Below are 13,681 nucleotides of genomic sequence, written 5' to 3'. Positions count from 1 at the left end.
AAATAAAAGATCATCTGGCAGAAGTACAGAAATTAGTCTTTTCAAGGGCAAGGGTTGAGTCAGATTGAGAATCTTGGGGACTATTCAAGATGTAGAGTAAGGGAGGGAGGTGTGAGAAATAGTAGGATGCTGAATATTTTCTGAAAATACAAAAGATTTACTAAAAAAAAAAAAAGAAGAAAAAGAAAAAAGAAAAGAAGAAAGAAAATGAAAAGTCAGTATTGACATTGAGCTTTGTGACTCTCTGGTACTTACTGATCAGTATTTAACTGAAACCTAAAACCGATCCTTATTTTTGCTGCAAATCCAGAGATTCCGGAACTTATGTATGAGTATGTCATACTTCGGTGCTATCCCAGACTATGGGGATGTGTTCATTTTTTGGAAATAAATAAATGTTAAAAAAAAAAAAAGAAAAAGTTATTCACTTCTACGAAACCAGTTTTAAAACAAACAAACCAAAGACCACTGAGCCAGCAGTTGGCTTAAACAAACAACAAGGGCAAGATGTTTACTTGGGATCACGAGGTAATTGGGAGGGAAACCAAGCAAGAAGTGACCGTGTAAATGAGGCAGAAGATGAAATTGATGTGGTTATGCCCCAGGAGTAGGCAGTTACTTTGCTAATCAACCACACACACTGTAACAACAGAAAGAAAAGCCACAAGAGCATGGGAAGTCATTAAAGCTTTTTTTCCACACGGAGATCAGGAGTCACCATTCACGGGTTTACCAGGCTTTCACTCATGCTCTTCATTTCTCCCTTGCCATCAGCACAGGACAACTCAGATGGCAGCTCTGGCTCTGGAAAGGAATTACATGTCAGGTACGGGTACCTCTGGTTTGTCTTCCTGGGCACAGGAATTATTTAATGACTTGCTACTATGGTAACAAGATAGAAAGCAAATAAAAATAACCAACAGGGCTATTGTGTAAATTTTCGTTTTCAGAAAAGTGTTTCAGACTTTAAATATTCACAGCCTCTGTGGGTCGTTTTCTCATACTATTCTTAACTGTTTTTACAATTCTTCCAGGAATGAAACCAAAAGATGCAGTTAGAGAATGGTAAGTTAAAGAATTAAATGAAAAAAAAAAAAATCTATTTGTTCCCTTCCGAAGGGAGGGGGGAAAATCACACATTAACCTGTGATGAATAAAGCTCCTATTGCAGCAATCTGCTTTGCGTAGGGAATGGCAGGGTGCTCCATTGACTTAGCTAAAAGCCAGTTGTAACCAAGAAACTTGTCATAAAGTAACACAGCACCTGAGAGAGATCAATGTAGGAGTGTTCATTAAACTAAGACAAGAAGTATTGATCTGCAGAAGGGGAGAAGAGCCGCAGGGGACTTTTCAATGGTGTGGAGGCAAGAGAAAGAAACAGAGATGAGTGAAATAAACTGTGTTTCTATTCCATTTCTGTTATCCAAAGTGGAGTTTGCTGTGTAACTACTAGAATACATTAAATAAAGAGAAATGGAATATCAGAAAAACAGCAGGAGTCAAGCAGTCCATACAGAAGGGAAGGATGGAAGAAATACCCCTAACACACTCGTGTAGCTGAAGAGGATGTGTTTCTAAGGGTGTGATCTAAAATTTGATCATATTTCCACCAGTGTTTTTAAAAGGTTTCATCTGGACAGTAGTACTGCTTAAAGTATATTCTTAATTGTACAGCCAAGACGTTAAGAACCAGATCAATACCACCAACAGTGAATTGTATGACATGAAGATGGGTGGGGGAGTTGGGGGATGGGAGGAGAATTCAGTATAATCTGTAAATAACAACTGCATTTTTAAGATGAGAATAGCCCATGGACTAGGAATTCACTCTTAACATTCATGAGTATTCATTCACCTACTAGCAAAGAATGTTGATTTGTCGCTTACCGTCCAGTCTTTGCCATTTAATAATACCAATTTTAAACATGACTAAATTCTACTACCTAACAGAAAACTGAAATAATGGCTTAACTGATAGGGAAAAGATGTAATACTCAACAGAGTACCTGAGATATATCCATTCATTCATTCACTCACTCTATGAATACATGCTGCACTCTGCTAAATTTGTTTTTATCTTACTATATTTATTTGAGAGAGAGAGTGAACATGAGCAGGAGGAGGGGCAGAGGGAGACACAGAGAGAAGAAGACCTCCCCACTGAGCAGCGAGCTCCATGCAGGGCTCGATCCCAGGACCCCAGGATCATGACCTGAGCTAAAAGCAGATGCTTAACTGACTGAGCCACCCAGGTGCCCCTAAGTTTGGTTTCGAACTCAAATTCAAACCTTACAAACAAATATAGGTCCAGTGTGTGTGGAATGCATGCTTAAGTACAGAAAAAAAATTCAATAATTAATCACACATATAAATAATTATAATGTGGGGATCCCTGGGTGGCTCAGCGGTTTAGCACCTGTCTTTGGCCCAAGGCCTGATCCTGGAGTCCTGGGATCGAGTCCCGCGTCAGACTCCCTGCATGGAACCTGCTTCTCCCTCTGCCTATGTCTCTGCCTCTCTCTCTCTCTCTCTGTGTCTATCATGAATAAATAAATAAATCTTTAAAAAAATAATTATAATGTATATATAAAATAAAAACATGATACTGTTAAATTCTATTTAAGAAAAAAGGAGTGGCATCTATTCTGATATTTTTCCTGAAAATGAGCACTGAAATAGTATTTGAAACCTCTATTTCCTGTTACCCAAATGGGGTGGGGGTGGGGCCAGAAAAAGGGGAGGGGAAGGTTGTTGTACACTTAGGGAGCCACACACATAGGGTTCTGAGTGGGAAAGGAACATGATGCTTTAATCAACTAAAACAAGGGCTCTGTGGCTGAAGAATACAACAATGGTGCCAAACAAGGCTGGGGCAGTATGTTAGAGTCAGGTTAGACAAAAGTGTGAACACCATGTTAAGATTTTATCCTCATTGTAAGAGGGAAACATTGAAAGATTTTAAGGGTTGGGAAGTATCATATACATATGTGTGTGTGTGTGTGTGTGTGTGTGTGTATTTTTAAGTATGTCCCATGCCCAATTCAGAGCCCAGCATGGAGCTTGAACTCACAACCATGAGATTAACACCAGAGCTGAGATCAAGAGTCGGCCACTCAACCGATTGAGCCACCCAGGTGACCCAGTCCAAGTTATATTTTAAAGGATGCTACAACCTGTGGAAAAAACTGAAGAGAGGGCAAGAGTGTAAAGAGGCCAGTTTAAAGGCTATTTTTCAGTAAATCCAGTGTGAGATGACAATGACTTGGAATGAGCATAGCGACTAAGAAATTATTGAGAAGTAGCTGAATTAGGAAGTCAGAACTGAGAGACTTTAGGGATCATCATTTTCTTAGTTTGGGCTGCTATTAAAGAATACCACAGGTGATTCATCTTGAGGCAGAATTTCTCTCTAGCTGTGTGCCTATGAAATCAGACACATTATATGCTTCCTAAATACGACAGTCAGACAGGAAGAGGATAGGCATTTCTGTTCCAAAAGAGATAAATAGAAAAGAATAAAGGGATAATGGGCCCCAAGTAAGTCCAAAACCTAATAGGGCAAACAACATTAAGTCTTAAAATTCAAGAATACTCCTTTTTGGCTCAATGCTCCACCTCTGGACTCACCAGCATTGGTGGCCTTAACTCCATGGGTCTCCCAAACTAGAGTTGCATATTCAAGGGTCTTTCAAACTAAGGAGGTTTACCTGCAGCTCCCAAGGGCTTGGGTCATGGCCTCTCTGCTCCAGGTGGCCTCACCCCCTAGCTCCCCTGGGCACGACTCACACTACCACTCTCTGCAGAAACTCAATCAATGGCAACAAGCAGGTGCATCCTGGCCTACCTAAACCAGAGTGGTAACTCCATCCTTTGAAACCACTCTGTCCTGACGATTGCACTCTAGGCCTATAGTGGGAGTAGCAGCCCTGATGATGGCTCAGTCACCTTGAGGGAGTCATTTTCCCCTTGTCTGAAAGGATAGTGCCTGACTGATGGCTGATTAGGTCCTTGGTTCATATCCATACTTACATCCTTGTCAAATGGTCACCTGGCCATACTCTGAACACATTCTTATTTTTTACAAAATGGTTAGTTCAACGGAGAGCTTTCCAAATCTTTTTCTAATTCCTTTTTGCTTAATAATTCCATCTTGACAAAGCCATAAGCTTTGGGAAGAGGGTCCATAGGAACAGCAAATGGTGGCTCTCATGATTCTGAGGTTCATACAACAAACTGTTCCTACAAATACATTTCTGGTCCCTCTCATTGTAAGAATAATACTTTATTAGTAGGTAATTTTATTGCTTCCTAATTGAAATAAATCACTAGAAGAGAACTGAATTGAGATAAGCCAAAACTCTATTCAATTAAACTTTGTGCAGTCATCAAAAGGTGTTTAACTTTTAACCACATGTGTTGCTGTCTATGGCCATGCTGAGAGAGAAAAAGTGGAGCTTACTAGGTGGCCATGCCCCAGAATCTTGGGTATGACTATAGGTATGAGAAGTTATATCCATTACTTCTTTGTGTATGCCTTCCAGGAAATGGGATAATCAATATTTTGTTATTTTTGTTGTGTTTTGTTTTTATGTTTGATGCAGTGCACTCCCAAAGAAATGCAGGTGGAATAGAAAGGATGGGATAGGAGATTTTGCATTATTATAGCCTATTTTGGCTGTTTATAACTCACCTACGTATTTATAAATTGTGTTTTCTTTTATAAAATGTAGCTACTTTATTTACAGGTAAATTTTATTTTTTTTAAGATTTTACTTATTTATTCATGAGAAACACTGAGAGAGAGAAGCAGAAACATAGGCAGAGGAAGAAGCAGGCTCCCTTCAGGGAGCCTGATGTGGGACTCGATCCCAGATCCTGGGATCATGCCCTGAGCCAAAGGCAGACGCTCAACCGCTGAGTCACCCAGGCATCTCTATTTACAGGTAAATTTTAAATCATGCCAAAAAAATTAAGGGAGGGTCTATTAGACAGGATCATATAAGGATGGCTAACTCTACATGTAGGTTATGAGATTAAAATGATTGGATATCAATGAACAAGGTATTGTTATCCTCAAGGCTATATGAGTCATCTTGCCATAACTAAAGTCTTTGTAGAGGGTCCACATGAGAAATTATAATGAGACATCTAAAGTTAGCAAAACAATTAGAAGTAAATTAGTGAGAAGCATTCAATAGTCACTTTTAAGTATTTGCTGTATTCCTGGTTCTGTGTATTAAAGCATTCTGTATTCATCCAAGAGAATTATACATTTACATTAAGCCAAGAACAGTTCTACACATGAGAGATATAGCAGTAAACCTAAGTACTGCCTTCATAAGACTTAATATCCTGGTGAGGAGAGGAAAACAAATGAGGGAACTGGTTAACTGCATATAAAAATATTAAAGGAGAGTTCATCCAGGAATAGATACTCAAGTTAGCTCTACTGGACTGTTCTCTAAGGTGAAAGGGCATACAGATCCATATATGCATGGGTGGAAGGCTAAAAGAGCGTTTGGAAAATAACAAATGGTTTGTGATGAGTATGACATGCAGGAAGGAAGTATGTAAAAAGAGACCAGGAAGGTTAGCCAAGATTATAAAATTTTAAAATTGATCATAATGACAACACAGTCTGTTGCACGTATTTAAGGCATAAGAAAGCATGATCAGTTCTGTTTTAAAAACATCATGTGAATAAATAAATAAATAAATAAATAAATAAATAAATAAATAAATAAAAATGGCATGTGGATTGAACTTAAGGATGTGAAAATGAGAACCAGTGAGCCTTGTCAGAAGGAAACTACAATAGTCCACGTGAAAGATAATGAGCGCACGAAGTAAGGTTCGGGTAATGAGCATATAGAGAAAAGAATCACCTAAAACCAGAATATAAAATGTACAACTAAAAAAATAAAATAAAATAAAAAATAAAAAATAAATAAAATAAATAAAATGTACAACTTGGAGCAGATGTCATGGGCCTGGGCTGAGACAAAGGCAGCAGGAGTGCTGCCAAAAGAGTCAAATAAAGCGAGTACGTGTTATTCAGCAACACAAACGACGAGAGGAAAATAGTCATCAGAAATAGTAATAGAGTTTTAAGACTTAGAGTCTGTTGGAATACATAGTGACTTGGAATATTACTTAGATATGGTTGTGATTTGAAATATCCTTTATATTTATCAAGCTAGCCTGAAATGATCTAGTAAGACGTCCTAAGTATTCTGCAATGGCAGAAAAAGAAGGAAAAAGAAAAGAGAAAAGAAATGGAAAAACCCATGGAGATCTAGAAGTGATGGTCAAAACTCAGTCACAGACTTACATACTGTCATAATTGGCTTTAGTGTTTATTATAGTCAACATCATTCTAGATGATTCTTACAGTGTCCTAGTCTATCTCCCTTCTAACTCTCCACTCCTTAAATATGTCTCCCCCATATTTACATAAGAGGATAACTTTGCTTCCTACCTCACTGGGGAAAAAAATGAAGCAATAGTAATTACTCAAGCACCTAAAAATATTCTATTAACTATTCATTTAAAGAACTTTCTCATGACTCCACATATCCTTATAGCTATGCCCCCATTTTTCTGCTCCTCTTTACAGAACAAAGACTTCGGGATGCCTGGGTGGGTCAGTGGTCAAGCATCTACCTTCAGCTCAGAATGTGTCCCAGAGTCCGGAATCGAGTCCCACATCGGGCTCCCTGCATGGAGCCTGCTTCTCCCTCTGCCTGTGTCTCTGTCTCTCATGAATGAATAAATAAAATCTTAAAAAAAAAAAAAAAAGACTTCTCAGAGGAGTTGTCTGTACTCATTGTTCCCAATTTCTCTCCATTTCTCTTTTGAGTCCACTTGAATCAGGCTTTCTTCCCCACCATTACTCGCAAACTGCTATTGTCCCAGACAGTGCTAACTGCAACAAAGACCAAAGGTCAGTCCTCAATGTCCTGCTTGGCCTGCCAGCATCTTCTGACATAATGGGTCACTCCTTCCTCCTTGAAATACTTTCTTCTCTTTGTTTCTAGAAACTCTGGTTCATTTCCCTCTGTCTCATTGGCTAATATTTCTCAGACTCCTTAGCTGGCTTCTCATTTTCTGCCTGGTCTCATTCTATTGAAGTACTTCAGGACATAATTCTTGGTCCTACTTTATTTTCTATCTACACCTACTCCTTTGGTGATCTGTCCAGTTCCTTGATTTTCTTTTTTTCTTTTTTTTTTTTAATTTTATTGACTTTATTTTTTTTATTTAAATTCGATTAGTCAACATCATTAGTTTCAGTTGTAGTTTTCAATAATATATCTGTTGTATATAATGCCAGCACTCATCACATCACATACCCTCCTTAATGCCCATCACCCAGTTATCCCATACTCCCACCTACATTCCCCTCAGCAACCCTCAATTTGTTTCCTAGAGTTAAGAAAGAGTCTCTCAAGGTTTATCTACCTCTCTGATCTTTTTCCTTGACTTTAAATAACATCTATCTACTTAAAATTGCCAAATCTGTACCTCTAGACTAGACCTCCCATTAACTGCAGATTAGAATATAGGACTCTCTATTCACCATTTCATTATGACGGTAACATATATTGCAAACCCAGTATATCTAAAAATTAATCTCTTGGCTTCCTCTATTACTATAGGTTTTTATATCTCAGTTAATGTCAACTTCATTCTTCTGGGTGCTCAGGACAAAAACCTTGGAAACATTGACACTAAAATTTCAATCTAAAAGCAAACTTTCCTGGCTTTACATACAAACATATCCAGAATCTGACCATTTCTCAGTATCTTTACTGATACCACCCTGAACAAAGCCACCATCAACTCTCTTATGGGTTATTGCAATATTCTTCAAACTGGTCTTCCTACTTTCAAATATGTCCTTTTAGTATCTGTTCTCAAACAATAGGCGGAGTGATTATCTTTAAATATAATTCATCCCATATCATTCTCAGCTCAAAACCTTCCCATGGCTCCCTCCAAACTCAGAGTAAATGCCAAAGCCCTCTTACTAGCCACTTACATGGCCATGTCTCTGACTACCAGTCCCTCCCTCATTCTGCAAAACCTCACTGGCCCCCTTGCTGTCCTGCAAGCATGCCAGGTACTCTCCCAACCAAGGAATTGCCTTTGCTCCAACCTCTGCCTAGAATTCTCTTTTCCAGATATTGTCATATTTCCTTCTTAGAGTCTACTCAAACATCAGGAAAACCTCTTTGGCAACTGTGTTAAAAACTGCAGCACATCTCATTGGCATATCTAGTCTCCTTCATTGTCTCATCTTATCCCTAATATGTTTCTTCTAATATACTAAGCAATCTATTGGTCTCATTTATTTCCCCTGATCATCCATTAGAATGTCACCTTACTGAGGGCAGAGATTGTTGTTGTTCATTGTCAAATCTACAGCGCAAAGATCCATTTCTAACACTTGAGGTAATATAATAAGTAGCCATTAATGTGTACATGATGAATAGTTTAGTCTGATAAAATGTTATCAAGCTACTAGAGATAAAGAGTAGTACTAGACAGGAGAAAGGGTGAAAAGAGGTTTCAGTATCCCAGAGCAATAGTAGAGAAGAGGAAGCCCCAAACCATCTGGTGATTGCAAGAACTGGAAGGCAATCTTTACCTCAAATGTTCACTCCATATCTGGATAATAGAAACATTTCTAGTAGTGTTCATTTTGGAAAATCCCATTTGGGAAAACTAACTGTATTTTAAATTCATTTCCTCATCAGGTTAATACCCAGCCTGATGCCTGCTTTGTATGAATTTTATAGTTTCATAAGCTGAAACTCAGAAAGACTCAGTATCTTATCCAGAATCTCAAAGCAAATCAATGATGAGGGAGAAAAATAAATTATGGTTTCTAGATTTCCAAACACTATTTGAAGTCACTAAATGTTACTTTATGAGACAAATAGATAATATATATATATGGCATTTTGTAGTCCGATAGTATTTTCCTTAGAGAATAATGGCATAAGGTCTTTGATATTATTACTTCTATATTGTGACTCACAGCCAGAAAGGAACCGATAGCTAGGCCAAGAGAAAAATCTGTTTTCATGCCAAATTACAGCCATTTACAAGGATGGATTCACATATAACATATGGCCCAAGTCCTATTGATTTTGCTTATGACTGTTAAGTTTCTGAAGTGTTAGATGTTAAAACATCTTGTTCCCATTTGTGCTAGCTTAGTTATTCCCATTAACATTAATAGGAGTTCTAGAATACATTCAGAGAATATGTAGTATTTCATAGAATTTTATTACCAATTATGTTATAGCCACTTATGATATTTCCAGTCATATTTACTAAAATGTTACATGGCATATTTTGCCTGAGAAAAATTTCGAGTCATCGTCAAAGGTCTGTGGCATATTTTAAATAGAAGTACTGTTGTGACATGATTAACTTTTCATTCTTGAGGGCTAAAAGCATCATCAGTCATCTCTTTTGCATTTGGAGCAGGCTATCACTGCGGTATATCACCATAATGAAGGCTAAGGAGCAGCACAATAAGATGTAAATACTCTGCCTTTTATGGGTCATCGTCTTTGAAATGTATATACCCAAAAGGGATGTCCGGCTTCTGGCCTTTAATTTATTCAGCTATTTCTGAGGCTGTCAAATAACCTGGAAATTAATAGTCACCCCCGTGTTTACCAGTTCATCGTTAGGGTTTTCAAAAGTACATCTTTGTAGTCTTAAAATTAGGCCCTGAGTAGTGGAGGTTTTCTTTGCACTTTTGGTGTACATCATGTAACAGTGCCACCGTCCCACACTCACAGCAGTTGGGAAAACACCGCCAATACAAAATAACGAAGCTGTAGGAAACCTAATCAGCTGCCTCTTTGTCTGACTTTCCTTCCTGCAGAGTCTGAAAAGTGAGGCTCTCAGGTACCTGTAGGTCGTGAAAGTAATTTCCTCTTGTTTCCTGGAAAGTCCAAATTATTTTCTATCCATTCCGCCTTCTCTAGTGTCAGAAACAGAGGAACAAAACCTTCACTTTCTTGCTAATTATTTTTCCTCTGACTCGCACTCTCTACTTTCTATTGGAATTGGAATTCACCAGGCTAGTGAGTATGTTACTTTTTGGCTTTTACATCTTCTTTTTGACTTGTTTCTTAATATTTTCTTTTGCTTTCATTTAGGTCAAAAAGGAAGGATCAATAAAACCTACAGCAAATAAGCGAAGGAGAAGAAAGCTGCACTATTTATTGGGCTAGACTTATTCTAACAGCGTAGCAGCTGAATGTTAAAAATGTTAAATTGTCTGTAACAGAATAAGGTGAGTTACTAACAGACCCATCGATCCTGCAAAGAAACTTGAAAGCCTCACATGTATGTGTGTAAATCTCTTCCCATACAAATATGTATATTACATCCATGCGTGTGTGTGTGTGTGTGTGTGTGTGTGTGTGTGTGTAGTCAGTGGAAATATCAATATCAATTTTCAATATCATATATTTACCAATGGTAAATATCTTTTATAACATTGATCATTTTAACTAAGATGTGTCAATACCAGCCCTCTTATTCATTTTTGAGCCTGTGTTCTGATGAAAGTTCACCAAACTGCAGTAAACTAGAAACAATATATCATTTTCCATCTTTTCCCATTCTCTTTCATCACAAATCAGCTGAGATTAGATAAAACCTTTTAGCTTACACATAATACTAGTGAAACCATTTTTCTTCAAGTACCCTGAACAGGGATTTGTGTTTTCATAGTGTTGGTAGTTTCTGAGGTTTCCTCCATTTTCCATGAGGACAAAATATTTAAAAAATGTTATTCCTTTGTTTCAAATCTATTGAAAGTTCTTATGACCTTGAGATGCAAAATGAATTTATTTCCTACTTCATCAATTCATTCATTTTAAATTCATTCTTTCATTGGATATTATTGAATGCCTACTAAAGGCTTTTAGCCTGGAGTTTACAGTTTAGTGAGAAAAAGTAACATATAAATAAAATGCACTGCGATGACTGCCATAGGAAGGGTATGCATATGTGCTGCATGAATACAAAGGAATGAAATAATTCTGCCCGAGGAAACTAAGGGAAGCTATGCATGAGGTAGTATAAGCTGAATTTTGAGTAAGAGAGAGATTTCATAGGCTGCTTTTCCCATCTCCAATGTGGTGCTACTATGCCCATATACTTCAAAATTACCTGAAGGCATTAAAAAACATAGCTCCTGTGAAAGCTACAGATTGATCTCTGTAGGTAAAATATAAGGAAGACAGGAGGCTATCAGGAGGCTATGGTAGGGAAATAAATTCACTAAAAGCTACAGAAACAAATTTTTAAGAAATGCTTATGCCATAGTAAAGCTTTTCGACTTTACTTCATTGGTAATAAGAAATTTATGAATGAAAGTGGCCTGATTAAATTAGAATTGCTAAAAGAATAACCCTATGGTGTTACACCATATGAACAAGTTAAGAAGTCCTCCAGACACCATTTATTTGCTTCCAGGATGAAGATGATGGTTAACCAAATGAAATGATCCTAATGATGGCAATCAAGTGGAATTATTTTTGGAAGAGGTAATGATGGAGACCTAAAAATACAAATTAAGTTGTAGAATCCACAGAGTAGGGACCCCTGGCGGCTCAGTGGTTGAGTGTCTGCCTTCAGCTGAGGTCATGATCCTGGGTTCCTGGGATTGAGTCCCATATCAGGCTCCCTACAGGGAGCCTGCTTCTCCCTCTGCCTATATCTCTGCCTCTCTCTGTGTCTCTTATGAATAAATAAGTAAAAAATCTTAAAAGATAGAATACAATATAAATTATTAATTTACACTATACCTTATATCTCAAAAAGTTTCATAATGGCTTAGAGAAATATATACCTTTCAATGAGATCATCAAAGATAAAGAAATCATTGTAAAGAGTAAAGGAAGGTGAAAATGTGGGGTGAAATCAGAGAGAATAAACCATGTATTTCCATGCAATACAACTAGGCATACTTTCTCCATACATTCTATTTAAACATTAATTAATTCAAGTTTTATTGTTCATCTTTTCAGGAAAAATATCTGAATAAAAACAAATTTGTTTAAACTCAATAAATTTAAAAATAAATATATGAAAGACTGAGTAATAAAATAATAATTATAGAATAGATGCTCAGGATGGATCATAAAGAAGCGGAAGAAAAAAAGAAGTATAATATTTATTAAGCACAAATTTGATGCAGCCCCTATTATAGGAACATGTGTATGATTCTCCACATGCCCCTGATTCATCCTTGATATTTCTGTGCACAGCTACATTACAGTAGGGTTAATGTGGATAATTTTTATCTTCTAAATTGTCTACAATATTATAGACAATTATAAGCCTCTGTTCAAATTCATATTATTTTCCATTCTTAATGGAAAGTTAAATCATGAAATATTAGTTTTGGAAGACATTAGAATCATAGTCTCACTAACTTCTTTTACATCTGAGAAATCAGTATCCCAAATATGAGAAATGATGTGTGCAAAGACTTACTGCTTGTTAGTGCCAAGCTTACCAAACATGAAATCTGTCTCGGCCTTGAGGTATATAAAAACTGATTCCATTTGGATTCCTCTGGCTTTGGTAAAAGGAGTGATATGGTAATTTTTGTTTAGTATGATTTGTTACTTGAAAGTCAAACACATATGAAGGATGACTATACACTATTTCCTCAGTCTACAATTTTAAAATACTCATTCTGTGCATAATGTGAAAAAGCAGAGACACTAGTTCAGGAATATGAAGGTGAAATAAAATAGAAAAGAACAAGAATAAAGGATTTTTCAATAAAACTTGGGAGAGATAAGGAACTAAGGAAATAGAAACTTAAGCTTAATTTCTCATTTAAGTCAGGAAAGAGATCACTGGAATGCATGCAAGTCAGTTCATCATATGTACTTTGACATGACTTATCATGAGCAAGATGAAGGCTGTCATTTACATCGAGAAATGCTAGAGCAGCTATGAACGGTAGATTAGAGAGACTTCATTTAGCATTTTTCCAAATAAAAAGCTCATGTTACTCTAAACCTTGGGCCAAACATTGGATATGTGGATATAGAAACAACCACCATACCCCAAAAGCCTCCTATTAAGCATCCACAGCTACCTGCAACAAAGCAACCTTTAAAAACAACTTATCGAAGCTATAATAGGTCCCGTAAAACTTCTATCAAGGAGAGTATAATGATATCTACTAGTATCATTTTAAGATTCAGAAATGTAATTGATATATGTTATGGGCTGTGTTTATTTTTTGTGAAAGCAGGAAATTTGTTTTTAGGATTTCATAAGTACTCTAGAAACCTGTGCTTTCCCTCTTTCCCAAGCCACTCCACCTCTTCCCCCATAGCAAAGCTGAACACCAAAAATGGTCCTCACCCTGCACAATGAGCAACATACAATGAGAACTCAGAAATAATTCCCCATTTACAGATGGAATGTTAAACATATAGTGATCATTGCCTTTCTTTCAACCCTTGTTCATTTCTGGTTGTATTCTTCATTTACAGTATGTGTCTCTTGAATTCTTCTTATGCCTTCTAGATAAATGAATATATGTGATTAGAATAAACAAGTGAATATTTACCTCTCCTGCCAAATAATAATTGATCAACAATGGGTCAATCCAGGTGTCTGTTAA

The 13,681-nt window shown here is 37.0% G+C and overlaps 1 long non-coding RNA gene across 1 annotated transcript; it reads left to right on the top strand.

Annotated features, from left to right (window-relative positions):
- Nucleotides 1-587: 587 nt before the first annotated feature.
- LOC119868869 lies at nucleotides 588-6,674 on the top strand. The gene is made up of 3 exons (XR_005370021.1): nucleotides 588-826; nucleotides 1,035-1,065; nucleotides 6,617-6,674. It is a non-coding gene; the product is annotated as an uncharacterized LOC119868869 (long non-coding RNA).
- Nucleotides 6,675-13,681: the final 7,007 nt, after the last annotated feature.

This window comes from Canis lupus, chromosome 15 (genome assembly GCF_011100685.1).
Source record: "Canis lupus familiaris isolate Mischka breed German Shepherd chromosome 15, alternate assembly UU_Cfam_GSD_1.0, whole genome shotgun sequence".
NCBI lineage: Eukaryota > Metazoa > Chordata > Mammalia > Carnivora > Canidae > Canis > Canis lupus.
Note: the sequence above shows the minus strand (reverse complement) of the source record. Positions and strands in the feature narration are given on the sequence as shown.